Raw genomic sequence first — 16485 nt, forward strand, 5'->3', positions numbered from 1 at the left:
TGCATGTGCGCTTAGTCACTCAGTCATGTCTGACTCTTTGCAATCCTATGGACTGTAGCCCTCCAGGCTCCTCTTCCATGGGGATTCTCCAGGCAAGAATACTGGAGTGGGTTGCCATGCCCTTCTCCAGGGGATCTTCCCAACCCTGGGATCAAACCCACAACTCCTGTGTCTCCTGTATTGCAGCAGATTCTTTACCTACTGAGCTATCAGGGAAGCCACCCGAACAGTACATGGGGTGCTTTTTAGGATGGCACAAGGGACTTAACATTTTAAAACATATTCTTTCCAGTAGAATTGACAGTGTAGAGTCCCTCATGGGTTTGTGATTGTTTTGTCATATGAATTAGTCAAAAGTTAAAAGTTGTCCTAGGTTCTGCTTCCAGAACTCTTTACAATTCCATATCTTCTTTTGGGAGCATTGGTAGCTCAGCTGGTAAAGAATCTGCCTGCAATGTGGGACACCTGGGTTCTATCCCTGGGTTGGGAAGATGGAGACCTGGATTCGATCCCTGGGTTGGGACGATCCCCTAGAGAAGAGAATGGCTCCCCACTCCAGTATTCTGGCCTGGAGAGTTCCACGTACTGTATAGTCCATGGGGTCGCAAAGTCAGACACAACTGAGCAACTTTCACTTCACTTCACTTCTTCACCCGATAATGATTCAATTCTGAGTCCAATAGCTTGCTATTCCTACATAGCTGCTTCTGAGATACACAGCATGATCTGTGTGAAACTCTAGAAGCTTCATCAATAAAACAGTTGATGAAAGTCTTAAAAAGTCCTTGTGTCACTGAAGACCACAAGAGAAACAAGACCTCCAGACCACTTAGTCCATTAATTGAAGATTACAACTTATCATGGATGCCCTAAGCAGTCATCAGTTCTGGCTAGACAGTTAGATTTTTGGCTTGTTTGTTCATACTGTATGGATCCTTGATATACATGTTTAGATTGCCTTAGGGTTTTTATCATCATAAAATAATACGAAGAATGCAAAGAATGGGTGATTAGGCCAAACATTCTCAGTAAAGATCTACCCTTGAAGTTGTTGATTTTTGGCTTTTGGACTATGTTTCACTATCTTAAGGATTTCTTAGCTATATATTGAACACATCTTCACCCCTGCCACCACGAGAGCATAAGAGAGTAACAGTGAAAGAGAGAAGACTAGCTCAACAAGGATGTTTATCTCATTTCTAGACTCAGGAGGCAATTTGGAAGACTGAATTTAAATGTCAAGAAAGTGCAATTTTAAGCTATTTCTCATTGGCTTAAGAAGATAAGATTAAAATATTTTTAATTTGGATTTTCTTCAAGTCTAGTGATCTCTACAAGTGTTAGTCGCTCAGTTGTCTCCGACTCTATGCAACCCCATGGACTATGGCCCACCAGGCTCCTCTGTCCATGGGATTTTTCAGGCAATAATACTCTGTGTGTTGCCCTTCCCTTCTCCAGGGGATCTCCCCAACCCAGGTATCAAACCCGGGTTTCCTACACTGCAGGCAGATTCTTTACCATCTGAGCCACCAGGGTGATTTCTAAATTTTTTTTTTTTTCCCCAAATAATTGTATAGATTTCAGTGTTTCAGCTGCTAGATTCCAGCATCTAAATATTGACTAGTTCACAGTCTTGCATACTCTCTCTCTCTCTAATCTCATTTCTTAATCACAACTTAAAAGTAAGGAAATGGGACAAAAACTAGGCAGCAATTGCTGAAATAGATTTTTAATTATAGTCTTCTGCTTAACTTTTGTTTTAGTTCTCCATCTTCTAAATAATCTAATGGTTTGGGGAACAGGAAGAGAGTGAAAAAATTTTCATTTCAAATCTCTTTTCATTTCAAGGTCTGAGAGATTAAAAACTTGGCTGCAGGTTACTGGTATATGTAAAAACTTGAGTCTATGCCAAGGCAACTTAGAATGCAGTACGTGCTGGAATGTTTGAAATGTATTTCTATGTATACCATATGATGATTCCAGTCTTCTCTATATTTTCCACTTCCCCATGGATGACTGGCATCCTTCCTTCCCCAGCTCTCAGGAGATGACCTTTATGTTTTCATGAATAGGTAATAAGAGCATTGTGAAAACACAGGGAGCCCAGCCTGGTGCTCTGTGATGGCCTAGGGTGTGGGGAGGGAATGGAAGTCCATGAATCCATCCAGGAGGAGGGGATATTATATATATATAAGTTATGGCTGTGTGGCAAAAACCAACACAACGCTGTAAAACAATTACACTCCAATTAAAGAAAAAGAAAAAAAGCATGATGTGCAGTCCATCTGCCTTCCTCTACTCTTAAAAAAAATTTTTTTTGCATCAGGTTATTAAGTAGCCAAGAGTATAAGACACTGTTGAGTATATCTTAAGATCCAACTCATTCTATCAGTATTCTGAGAAACTCTTTGCAACTGACTTGGCTGAGTTTTATTTTAGTGAGTAATTATCTATTTGTTTATTAGTTTTAGTCCCAATTCTAGTTATCTGTCTTTTATAGCCACAGTGGTTTGGAAACTAAGGTAGAATTTATCTCATAGAAATTCTGTTTATAAATTTTGTTTTTATAATTTATAAATTTGTAAATTAAGTCTTTTCCTAATGACATTAAAAAAAGATTTGTTTTTCAAAATTGAAATTGATTCTAAAGCAATAAAAATTGAGTTTTCTTTTCATTAACTTTTGAGAGTTTGTTCTGCTCTGGATATGAGTCCTTTATTGATACATTATTTAAAATTTTTCTTCCAGTTTGTAGTTTACCTTTTTAGTTTTCTAATAGTGTCCTTTGAGGAGCAGAAGTTTTTAATTTTGACAGTTGAATATATCAAATTTTCCTTTTATGACTCATGCTTAAGAGTCATAACACATATCATTTATTTTATGACTTATACCTGTGACCCTCTCATATCCTGTCTATGAAATCTTTGCCTAGTCCAAGGTCACAAAGATATTTTTCCTGTATTTTCCACTAGAAGTTTCACAGTTTTGGGGTTTTACATGTAGGTCATTTATTATTGAGTTTTAAGCACTCTTTATATCTTTCAGATAACAGTCTTTTAACAGATACATTTTTGAAATATCTTCTCCCAGTCTTTGGCTTGTCTTCTCATTCTCTTGAAGTATTTTATTATTATTACATTTTACCTCCTTTTTCAGTTTATTTCCTATAAATTTTTGTTTTATTTCAATAGTTGCTTTAAGGTTTATCAGCTACACCTTTCACTTATCACAGCTTAAAACCTTTAAGTATATTTTACCACTTATACTATGAGAGCCTTATGATAATATACTTTTATTTCTTCCCTCTTAATATTCGTGCCATTGTTGTCACAGATTTCATTTTTGAAAATATTATAAATCTCACACAAACTGTTACTATTTTTTTAAAACAACTGTCCTTTAAATGTATTCAAATAATGAAAAAAAAATCTTATATATTTACCCATGTAGTTATCATCTCCAGTGGTAATCATTCCTTTGTATAGATCCATATTTCCAATATAATTAATATGATTTTCCAATGCCTAAAGGACTTCCTTTAGCATTTCTTATAGTAAAAGTATGCTGATAATTAGTTCTTTTAAAAGTTTTTGTGCTTAAAATATTATTTATTTTGCCTTTAGTTTGAACAATATTTTTGCCTGTAGTAGAATTTTAGGTTGAAAGTGTTTTTTGGTTTTTTTTTTTTAGTATTTTAAAGACATCGCTTCATTATCTAATTAGTTGTATTGTTTCCAATGTAGAGTCTGCTATTATTCTTATCTTTGTTATTCTGCATTCTGCATGTATCATGTGATATATACCCATGTTTGCTGAATGCTTAAAAAAAATGTTCCCTTTACCATTGGTTTTGATTATGATGTGCCTTGGTGTAGTTTTATTTTTCTTGTGCTTGAATTTGTGGGTTTATAATTTTCATCAAACTTGGAAAAGTTTTGGTTATTAATTTTTCAAATATTTTTTCCTGCCTTCACCTCTCACACCTCTTGCTAGCTAAAATTATTAATACACATATATTAGTTCACTTAAAGTTAGTCCAACAGCTCACAGATAATCTGTTCATTTATTTTTAAATCTTGTTTTTTCTATACATTACATTTTCAATAATATCTGTTAGTCTACTTGAAAATTTACCTCCAACATTCAATCTTCTGCTAATTACACCCAGTGTATTTTTTTGTTTTAGACATTTTATTTTTATTTGGGTCTATTTTTATATCTTTCATGAAAGTCTCAGTTTAACTTTTTGAACATATGGAATATAGTTTTAATCACTATTTTGATGTTTGTCATTGTTGTTTAGTCACTAAGTCGTGTCTGACTCTTCTGTGACCCGGTGGGCTGTAGCCCACCATGTTTCTCTGTCCATGGGATTTTCTGGCAAGAATACTGGAGTGGGTTTCCATTTCCTGCTCTGGGGATCTTCCCTACCCAGGGATCAAACTCAAATCTCCTGCACTGGCAGGCAGATTCTTTACCACTGAGCCACCAGGGAAGCCCATTTTGATATTCTTGTCTGCTAATCCTAACATCTGCCTAATTCTGAGTTTATTTTGATTGATTGATTATTTCCTGACATCTAGCAATTATTTCTATGTTTGGTAATTTTTTATCGAGTGCCAGTCATTGTAAATTTTACCTTGTTGCATGTTTTATAATGTTTATATAAATATTCCTGCACTTTGTTCTGGGATACAGTTATGTTATGTGGAAAGAATTTTATTTTTTCCGATCTTGCTCTATGATTTATTAGGTGGGATCAGAACAGTCCTCTGTATAGAGCTATTAATAATTATTTCCCACTACCAAGATAGCACCCTTTTAAGTACTTCACCCACTGTCCCATGAATCAGGAGGTTTTCCAGTGTGATTTCTGACTATAAGAATGATTATGACCCTGAATGAGAGGGAGGCACTCTTCCTCTATCCATTCCAGGTGATTATGTCCCTGGTCTAAGGTAATTTCCTCACAGGCATGTGCTAGTCAGCACTCAACTGAAGCGTCAAGGGAAACTCTTCAGATTTTCAGATATCTTTGTTACAGCTCTTTCTTTCTCAGTGTTCTTGTGAACTCTAGTCCCCTTGTTCACCCCAGGCTTTCAGCTCCATCTCAAGTCAGAGAAAAGTCCAGGCTCCCCCTGGGTTTGCCCTTTTCTGCATTACAGATTGGAATCTCTCTTAAGACAGCAAACAAAGATAAATAGAGGGCTCACCTCATTTGTCACCTTTCTTTTAGGAATATATGATATCAAGTATCTTGAAAACTCTTGTTTCATATAATATTTTCTTTATTTATTGATTGGACTTCCTTGTGGCTCAGCTGGTAAAGAATTCGCCTGCAATGTGGGAGACCTAGGTTCAATCCCTGGGTTGGGAAGATTCCCTGGAGAAGGGAAAGGCTACCCACTCCAGTATTCTGGCCTGGAGAATTCCATGGACTGTATAGTCCATGGGTTTGCAAAGAGTCAGACAGGGCTGAGTGACTTTCACTTTCACTTTATTTATTGAGTGCTTAAGGTGGGAGAATAAATCTGGTCCTGTTATTACATCTTGGTCAGAAGTATAATTTAGTTCCTAGAATATTTATTTAGAGAAGTTTAATGGATACTATTCACTATCAGGAAACAAAGGAAAAAGAAAGTCAGTTATTTAGTTTTAACCAAATGTTGTGGATAAAGGTTGTTGGGAGATAGTAAAATTAGAAAAAAAAATAGTGTAGAGTTTTTCCATGAAGCTAAATTTGTTTGATTTAATGGCAGTTCCTTATGCTAAGATGAATTACTTGCTAAGTATTACTTCCATTTGATTTTTTTTTACCTTGTAAAATTAAAAATTGGTGACTTTTCCAAATAAAGTACAGGCCTATCAAATCCCATAGTCTAGAAAGGAGTGATAAATTTGAGGAGTAAGAACAGGTCAGCTCCAGGTGGCTGAGGAATAATTGATTTCTGAGTTGACAAATGGAAAAACAGTTCTTTGAAGGTTAAGATTATATCATTATTCATCATTTTATTTCCAGTATCTAGCATATAGTTGGTGCTCAATATATGCTTGTTGAATGAATGAATGAATGAACAAATGAATTTGGTACCTAATCACATAATACCCAAGCACTGCTGATCTGGAAGAGCCAGGAATTTTCCAGTTGCAGCCCTCTTAATTGATTTGCTTGATTAAAATAGAAACAGGAAAACTAATTGGCTTTGACACAGGCTTATTTCCCAGGTCACTGCTGTGACTGTCACACACTCCTCAGTAAACAAGCTGTTGTGCAAGGCACCTGAGGCAAAGGACCTAATCAGTTGGCAGGATTTTTCACCATGACAACACAGACAGGGAGAAAAGAAAGAGTGCAGCATTAACTGGTGAACCTGACATGATTTGAGGACAGACATAAAACTGGCAGAGTTGACCAGGCAGACACCTGTCCTGTGAGTTATAACACTGGCCACTTATGATTAATAGAGTCACTTGAGTTGCTTTTATAAGTCCTAAATCCAGAAATTAAGATTCAATTAATCTGAGGTGGAGTGAGGAAACTGGCATATTTTTGAAGTCTGTAGGTAATTTTTTTTGTACACCTAGGGTTACAAATTACTGTGACAAGCCAAGAAATCAATAATCCCCCATCCTTCCACGTTTGCTGATCTCTACCATTAAAACTGTTCTAGTCTCCAGTAAGGTGCTGCCAGTAAGAGGTATGCACTGTAAAAGTGAAAATCAGATGTTGGCAAATATGAAACTCACTTTATTTTTGTATTGTTGCCCCTTTTCCATTTACGAGCTCCCATTTCTGTCTTCCCTGGTGGCTCAGATGGTAAAGAATCCACCTGCAATGTGGAAGACCTGGGTTTGATCCCTGGGTTGGGAAGATCCCCTGGAGAAGAGAATGGCTACCCACTTCAGTATTCTGGCCTGGAGAATACCATGGACAGGGGAGCCTAGCAGGCTATGGTCCATGGGGTCACAAAGAGTCGGACATGACTGAGTGACTTTCACAGGTTCACAGAAGATTTCTGTTCTACAGCAGGAAAATAAAATATAGCACAATCAGGTAAGTTCTACCTGATAGAGTATGTGCTATGCTCTGTCGCTCAGTCATGTCCAACTCTGTGATTCTATAAACTGTAGCCCGTCAGGCTCCTCTGTCTATGGGACTTTCAGGCAAGAATACTGGAGTGGGTTGCCTTCTTCTCCTCTAGGGGATCTTCCTGAACTGGGATCAAACCCACATGTCTTGCATCTCCTGCATATCTGTATTACTTACAGATATATCTACTATTATTTCAATCACTATCCAGTTCTCCAAACTGCCTTCCCTCCCTACGTTTACTCAAATTCCAGAGAAGGGATCTCGTGCTTGACTTTTGTGAAGGCTTCAGGAAGGTGTGAAGGTCAGGATGAGTGAGCTGACTGGTACAGGTCAGTGGGTAGGAAACTGAATAGCTGGGTACAGTTACTGCTGTGCTGATTCTAGCTGCCACTGTCAGCACCCAGCCTGGTAGTGGGTATGTTGCTGTTGTATGCTCCCAGCAGTCCTGAGGTTCCCTTCTGCTTCATCCCCAGAGAGGTGCTCTGCCATGAGCCTCTGCTGGTGGAATTTCTTCCCGCCTATCTAACCTTTACTGTTTCCCAGGTGGTTCAGCAGTAAAGAATCTTCCTCCCAACGCAGGAGATGTGGGTTCCATCCCTGGGTCAGGAAGATCCCCTGGAGGAGGAAATGGCAACCCACTCCAGTATTCTTGCCTTGTGAATCCCATGGACAGAGGAGGCTGGTGGGCTACAGTCCACTGGGATGCAAGAGTCCGACATGACTTAGCCACAGAGCATGCACACACCCAATCTTTACAAGTCCTGAGGCAAATGGAGGCCCACATACCTTAAGTCTACATATTAAGAATTATAAATCAAGTTAACTAAGTGCTAAATGAAATAGATTCTATTGTCCTAAGCTGAAAATATACTTTGTAAGAACAAGACAGAAAAATATATATAAAGATTAGAGTTAGCAAAATATCAACTAAATTTAATTTGCATTATATATGCCTGGGCATTCTTTCAATGGGCTGGCTATGTTTGGGTTTGCATGAAGTTAAATATGCTTATTTAACTTATATGCAGAGTACATCATGCAAAATGCTGGGCTTGATTAAGCACAAGCTGGAATCAAGATTGCTGGGAGAAATATCAATAACCTCAGATATGCAGATGACACCACCCTTATGGTAGAAAGGGAAGAACTAAAGAGCCTCTTGATGAAAGTGAAAGAGGACAGTGAAAAATCTGGCTTAAAACTCAACATTCAGAAAGCTAAGATCATGGTATCTAGTCCCATCACTTCATGGCAAATAGATGGGGAAACAATGGAAACAGTGACAGAAATTTTTTTTTTGGGGGGGGGCCTCCAAAATCACTGCAGATGGTGACTGTAGCCATGAAATTAAAAGATGCTTGCTCTTTGGAAGAAAAGCTATAACAAACCTAGACAGCATATTAAAAAACAGAGACATTACTTTGCCAACAAAGGTTCGTCTAGTCGAAGCTATGGTTTTTTCAGTAGTCATGTATGGTTGTGAGAGTTGGACTATGAAGAAAGCTGAGCACTGAAGAATTGATGATTTTGTATTGTGATGCTGGAGAAGACTCTTGAAAGTCCCTTGGACTGCAAGGAGATCACACCAGTCAATCCTAAAGGAAATCAATCCTGAATATTCATGGGGAGGACTGATGCTGAAGCTGAAACTCCAATACTTTGGCCACCTGATGTGAAGAACTCCTTGGAAAAGACCCTGATGCTGGGAATGATTGAAGGCAGGAGGAGAAGGGAATGACAGAGGATGAGACGGTTGGGTGGTATCACTGTCTCGATGGACATGAGTTTGAGTAAGCTCCGGGAGTTGGTGATGGATAGGGAAGCCTGGGGTGCTGCAGTCCATGGGGTCACAAAGAGTTGGATATGACTGAGTGGCTGAACCGAACTGATGTTTGGGTGAGTAATCAATTAGAAATTGGTACATGTTTGTTCCCTATAATCTAAATTTTTGGCCCTGGTTTCAAGTAAAATCACTAATTATGTTGATTTAATCAGAATTTTCACACAAAACTTGCATTCCTGTGTCTGTAATGATCAAATCAATTGAAAATATAATTATATTTAAACATAAAATTTGGATTAATTTTAAGAAAATTTCAAGTAGATATTAGCAAATAAAACTATTTTTTTCCAATTTTATCTATTTAAAAAAAAATTTGGCAGCACAGCACCGTGTGTGGGTTCCTGGACCAGGGATCAAACCTGTGCATCCTGCAGTGGAAGCGTGAAGTCTTAACCACTGGACCACCAGAGAAGTTCTTATTTTTTTCTAATTTTAAAATAAGAAAGATTTCTTTTAAAACATTTAAAATTATTTATTAAAAGGCAAACTACAAAGTATAATGTATCAATTCAATTTTTCACCCAATTTTAAGTCAAAATGATTTCACTAAAGATGAAAATTAAAAAATTTTAAACATTTAAATTAAGTCTTATGAAATATTTTTAAAAAGCCAAACTATCTGTAATTCTAGAATTAATGCCCATGAAATTTCCAGTATAAAGGGAAGGAATCATGATTCATGCACATTACAACTAGACCTGCATTTGTACACGTTTAACGATTACATGAACAATGCGGCAATTGTTTTTTGTGTGTGATGAGTTGCTTCAGTTGTGTCCGACTCTTTGCGATCCTGTGTACTGTAGCCCGCCACGCTCCTCTGTCCATGGGATTCTCCAGGCAACAATACTGGAGTGAGTTGCCCTCCTCCAGGGGAATCTTCCCAAGCCAGGGATCGAACTCAAGTCTCTATGTCTCCTGTATTGACAGTGGGTTCTTCACCGCTAGCACCATTTGGGAAGCCCTAATTGTTTTTCACCTATCAGATTAATCATTGAAAATAGGGGACAAATTCACCAGCATCTCTGGAAGTACAAACTAAAACAGAAAGAGGAAGAGGAAAATGTACAGTCAGCACTGGGAGGGAACGAATATCTCATCTTAAAGGAATCTTCTGCATTCACACTATTTGAGAAAAGGGGTTTATAAAATAATTAACTTGTCTTTTTTCTCCCTGAAGTATTTTCATTGAATCCCCTGCTAAAAACCCTCCTCTTACTCCCAGGCAGACACTGCAAAAGCAAGCCCACAAACCTTCAGGGCTTTGGACACAATTGCCTTTTGTTCAGAATCTAAACCAGTGGAGAAGCTTTCCCTGCAGCCTAAACAGTGTCAGTCAGAGCGCAAGTGTTTAGGGTTGTAGGTTGGTCTGTGCCAGCTCTGATCTCAGATCCCTGGTGGCAGCATCACCATGTGTTTCCTGGCAAATGCATTTGTTGGCGGTATGCGGAGCCCCCTCAAGCATGGGGTCCAGGACAGGGGCCTCTCTTGCCAGGGACAAAGTAAGGCTGGCACTGATCGCTTGAAAGTAGAAAGTGTTAGTCCCTCAGTTGTGTTCAACGCTTGGTGACCCCATGGACTATATCCTGCTGGGCTCCTCTGTCCGTGGGATTCTCCAGGCAAGAATACTGGAGTGGGTTGCCATTCCCTTCTCCAGGGGATCTTCCCCATCCAGGGATCGAGCCTGGGTCTCCTGCATTGTAGGTGGATTCTTTACTGTCTGAGCCAGTGGGGAGGCCCTTGGCTGCCTGTGTATCTGGGGAATGGGGTATAGCTTAGCAAGCTGACTTATGCTTCCAATCATTTTATGTGACTGCTGGGGTTCTGGGAAGATTACACTTACTATTACAACCACCTTGGCTCTGTGGGAAAACTGGGAGGTGATTTATGGCCTCTCCTGAGTTGTTCTGCCCCTTGCTGATGCCCTCTGCCTGTGTCCAAAGCCATCTGATGTCTTCTGCCTGTGCCCTGGCAGCCCCAGATGTGCCAGTGGGTTCTGCCACTCAGCCAGTCAGGTTCAGGTGTCCCGCTGAACTTCACAGAATCTTCTTTGCAGATCCTCTTTATCAGGAATCATGACAAGTGATCTCCTTTCTGAAGAGAGAGTGTGAAAAGAATAAGTGTTTCAACTCTAAGACTCCAGGGTTTCTTCAAGAAGTCACCCTGGCCTTTCTCTCCAGTAGCTCCATAGATCATCCTCTAGGTCAGGTTGCTAATCCCTGGGCTGCAGACCGGTCTGCAGCCTGTTAGGTCTCCCCCTCCAGCTGAACAGGAGGAGGAGGTGAGAGGTGGGAGAGGTGGGAGGGTGTAGCTTCACCTGCCACTCCCCAATGATCGCATCACTGCCTGAACCATACCCATTACCCACTCCCACCCCACCCCATCCCCATCCACGGAAAAATTGTCTTCTACAAAACAGATCCCTGGTGACAAAAGGGGTAGACCACTGTTCTAGGTGGAGTAGGGTATCTACTTGACTTCTGATACTCCCTCCCCCCCAACCCCCCACCAATGTTTTTGTCTCACATTTGATTGGTCCTTATTCAGTCTATCTATACATCCGTATTTATGTCTGTTCTCTGACCCAGGGAGGGGTCAGGAGTCCCTTTGTAGCAAAGGGAAAAAAGTAAGACTGATGTCTTACTTCTGTGAATTGACTTCTCAAGCTATCATCACAATTAACAGATTATCAACTTCTCCACTCCTCTCTTTGGTAGCAATAAGAGGGGAGGTAAAAATGGATAGTTTTAGCTTCCCAAAATAACTTTGAAAAGTCAATCCAACTGGTTGACTGCTCTGAATCAATAGCCACCTTTGATGTTAGAAAACCCACCCTCCCATAAAACTCCTGGAAGAATACTTTTAAACATGATACTTTATTTCTATTTGTTTAAGTGGAAGGATCCCTTAAAACTCCCTAGGAAAATCTGTGCTCTATTTCACAATCTTGCCACTAGTAGGAATCTTCCCTGTATTTACCACAAATGAAGACATTTAGAAACCAAAAGGACTGGAAGAGAAACCCTAATAACAAAGCATGTATCATTTAAATACAAATTCTGTTCTGAAAAATCAGAAGTTGAGACTCTTTGCTTTCCCCAAGCATCTATTTGATAGGATAGAAGACAAAAATAACTGAATATAATTTTTATCCCTGTGGCATTATGTTAACGCTCACTTTTGAAACACAAGATTGAGAAATTGTACTTTTCATCTGCTTCAATATCTGTGGGGACACCAGGATTGTAGAAATTGCTCTGTCAAATCCCTCTCTTGTGATTAGAAGCTCCTGGAGGTATCTGGTTGAGCACACAGGCAAAATAGAGAGTGCAGAAACCAAAGTTCGGCTCTGGGCACAGGGCACCATGCCAAGAGGGTACTGCCATTCCGGTTGATAACAGGTAATGGAAGAGACTTAGAAATTTTGAGGAAGTCCCTCCAAAGTATGGGCCCCACATTGCCAGGTCTAGGTAAGGTACTGTACTAATGCTGCTATGTGACCCACAGGTATGCATCAAGGTGTAGACGTAAACATGAAGGAGAACTGGCAACACTACTGATCTTGGGTTAGAAGAGAATCCTTTGTTTTTATTCTGTTTCACTTTTCCCAACAATATTTATCCCGTGCCATGGACCAGGCATTACTGTAGATGATGAGTGTTGGTAGGAAACATGCCCTCAAGGAGTTTGCCATCTGGCACCATGTTTTAAAATCCCAGCTATTAATTAGAATCATTTTGGAGAGCTCTTGATAAATATTTGCTCCCAAGTTCCACCCCAAACCAATCTATTCACATTCTTAGGGGGCAGGGCCCAAGCACCAGAATGCTTTATAATTCCCCAGGGGATTCTAAGGTGCAGTCAGAATTGGAAACTACTGACATAGGAGATAAAAAATGATTCTGAATGAATACATATCTCCTGCTACTCTCTCCATGGCCTGTACTCTAAGCCAGCTGACTGAATTCCTTTGAAAATGTGGACAGGTTCTGTTACAGGGCTGTTTGCTTGGTGAGTTCTTTCAGCCACTGGAGGTGTATGAGGGCCCTCCTATGCCATCATGAATCCATCCAAGGCTTGTTCACCAGCTGACTGTGGTGGACCAGGCTTTGAACGACATCTTTCATGGCTTCCATGCTTTGTGTTGGCCTAGAATATAATACCAGGTGGACTCCAAAGCCTATAAATCAGCTTCTCAAACCACACACAGACTTTCTCAAAATATAATACTTCACTTGAATCAGTTATGAAACCAAATCTCGGCCATGTTCTGCTAGACAATTCAGATATCTTAATTATCTGTCAGCCTTTTGGAATTAAAGTGAATAGGCCTTTTCAAACTACTAAATGCTCGCTTACTTCAAAACTCAAAAGTTTATAGTTTGTTTCAAAGGAATTTTAGAAGGATGTGTTTGTGCTCAGTCCTGTCTGACTCTTTGCACCTCCATGGACTGGAGCCCACCAGGTTCCTCTGTCTGTGGAATTCTTCAGGCAAGAATACTGGAGTGGGTTGCCATGCCCTTCTCCAGGGGATCTTCCTGACAGGGAGATCAAACCAGTATCTCCTGCATCTCCTGCACTGCAGGCAGATTCTTTACCACTGAGTTATTGGGGAAGGGACAATACTTAGAAGGGGAAGCCATACATATTTACTTAGTTGCTATTAGACAGTTCTTGCATATACATACTTCACTTTATTTCATAATTCTATTGATAATTCCCTCAAATAAAGCTGTCTGCTATAGGAAGCCTGGCTGACTCTCTGACATGTAGTACAGATATTTCCTCTTGGTATCTGCTGTATTTGCCCTTCACTGGGCTGCCAAATGCTGACTAAACAAATCATTAGTCAGTTCCCAGCAGGGTTTCTCTTCTTGTGTTCAGACTGGGCAGCTATCTCCATCTTTCCATCATATTTAGTTAGCATCTTTTGTGCTTTGTGTAACTGTAAACAGTGTTTTTTATAAATCATAAAAAGTGACATAATTTTAAACATACAAGTTAATAACCCATGAAAATAGAGTCAGGAAAATAAAAAGAAAAAAATATCTGTTGTTTGGCGTCATCATTTTTTTTTATTTTCCTCTGGAGGGTGAGAGTGGAGATGATTTTTAATGAAGCTCTCTCATGCAATTGGAAAATTCCCACAGCCGAAAAGCTGGCTGTCTCAGCCACCGAGCTGACAAAGATTTCCTTGCACTGAGGAAAGTCAAGAAGAACGAAGCCCTACTTCTTTCCGACTTGATATTATGCAGGTTTTAAAAAGATATCATTAGAGAAAAACTTGGCAAGGACTTCTGGGTTCTGCTGTCGGTGTCAGTCTCAGCAGTTAGGCTCAGATGGGACCCTAGTGTGATTTCATGAATTCATTATCCTCCGGTGAAATTCACGGCCGTCTCCGATGTGCCGGTCTCTGTGCTCCACACTCATGGTTCTCTCTGGTGGGAGGCAAGAAGTGGTTGGGGTTCTAACAAGAAGAAGTTAGTTAATATTCACTGAATACTGGTGGCCAGGCCTCTGAAGTCATGTATTTAGGAATACAAATAGCTCACAGACATTTTTCCTCAATGCCTCACTGAGGAGCTGAATTTGGAGGAAAACTCTCTTCCATCATTGCAAATACAACCTGTTATGAAAGGAATATTTGTGTTTTTCCAAGTTCATATGCTGTAATCCCCTCAACATGACGGTGATAGAAGTAGGGCCTGTGGGGAGCAATTAGGTCACGAAGAAGGAACACTTATAAATGGGATTTTGTGTGTGCTCGGTTGCTAAGTTGTGTCCAACTCTTTTGGACTCTTTTGGGAGTCACCATGTGACTCCCATGGACTGTAGCCTGAGAGACTCCTCTGTCTATGAGATTTTCCAGGCAAGAATTCTGGAATGGGCTGCCTCCTCCAGGATGAATGGGACTAGTGACCTTATAAAAGAGACCCCTGAGGGCCCCCTCACCCTCTTCCCACCATGTGAGGACACAGTGGGAAGTCAGTTGTCTGCAACCCGGAAGAGGACACTCAACAGACCCTAAACATCTTAGTACCATGATCTTGGAAGTCTAGCTCCCAGAATTGTGACAAGAGATTTCTGTTGTGTTTAAGCCACTGGTCTATGATGCTTTGTTTTAGCAGCCAAAGCTAAGACACAACCTAACTGAATTTTTAGAAATAGAAATAAAAAACTGGTATAGAAGGGAACTATACAGTTGAGAAGTCATGAGTAAAATAACTCTTTGGTTCTCTTTAAATGAGAGTGTCATTTTTACATAAATCTAGCCTTCTTTCTCTGCCATAAAGGTCTCTTGATGATCGTGGCCCAGACACTTGAGACTGGACCCCAGTATGGTTACCATTGCTTATAAATTGTATTCATGTACTGCCATATAAATACAGTATGAATATTAACATTTCATATATTTGTGCATGTTTTATAAAATGTGGAGTAAAAGATTAAATGGAAAATTTGAAGAATTTCTTTCTACATCCTAATAAATTTAGCACATTGCCTATTTCTTATACCCTTTCAATTAGATCATTCAGTAATTATACTTTAAAACTTTTTATAGTGGAAATGTAAAAAAAATAATAGGCATGAAAGTACAATAAATCCCATGTACCCATCACTGAGTTTTAATGATTATCATTTTATGATCAATTTTATTTCATCTCTACCCCCATATCTCTCATCTAAATTATTTTGAGACAAATCCCACAAATAAAAAATTTAATTAATTAAATTATATTATACTCCACATAGCATTAATAAAAATGAGTGAAAGAGAAATTGAGAAAGCAAGAGAAAATGAATGAAGAAAGGAAGGAGGGAGGGAGAGGATGAGAAGCATAATTTGCTTATTATTTTATTCTTGCAAATGTAAATTCAAATGAATAACAAGAGTTTGATCTGGTGCAAGTTAGTTTGCTTTAATTTGGAAATGATCCCGATTAATGAGTATTTACCTTCAAAGAGTTCAATTCTGCTGAGAATCCACTGACCCTGATGCCTGTGTACTTCAAATACTTTTAGATGGAATTAAGACTCTGTAAGACTATGTGCTGTTACCTAGAATGGTGGACAATATGGAAACAGAACCACTATATTCTGAGTTTCCTTGCCACTTAAAACAAACAAAATAAAATTCAGTATTTTTCTACCAACGGCTTTATTTTGTTGTGTTTTCATTTTGGCCAGAAGCCTTTAGTAAAGATAGAAAAACATAAAATTACAGAGATTAAATATAGACATGCAGCAATGACCAAATCACATCCATAATCAGGTAACCTTCCTATAGTCTCAGATACGGGTGATCATTCCCTCAGCTCACAAATAAAAGACCCCATTCTTGTGGGCAGTGTGTAAAAACACATGGGTTTATCGCGGGTTTTACTAATTGACCTTGGACTCTGCTGACCTCCAGAGGGAGCCCTATGGCAGTCAAATCTGAGACTCACCCATGAAAGGTCCAAAATTAGTTTGAATTACCAAGGCAATGTTTATGGAGTGTGGCAACATTTCTGATAACCTAAGCTCACATATTGGCATTCAATAGTAG

This window comes from Cervus canadensis, chromosome 16 (assembly GCF_019320065.1).
Source record: "Cervus canadensis isolate Bull #8, Minnesota chromosome 16, ASM1932006v1, whole genome shotgun sequence".
NCBI lineage: Eukaryota > Metazoa > Chordata > Mammalia > Artiodactyla > Cervidae > Cervus > Cervus canadensis.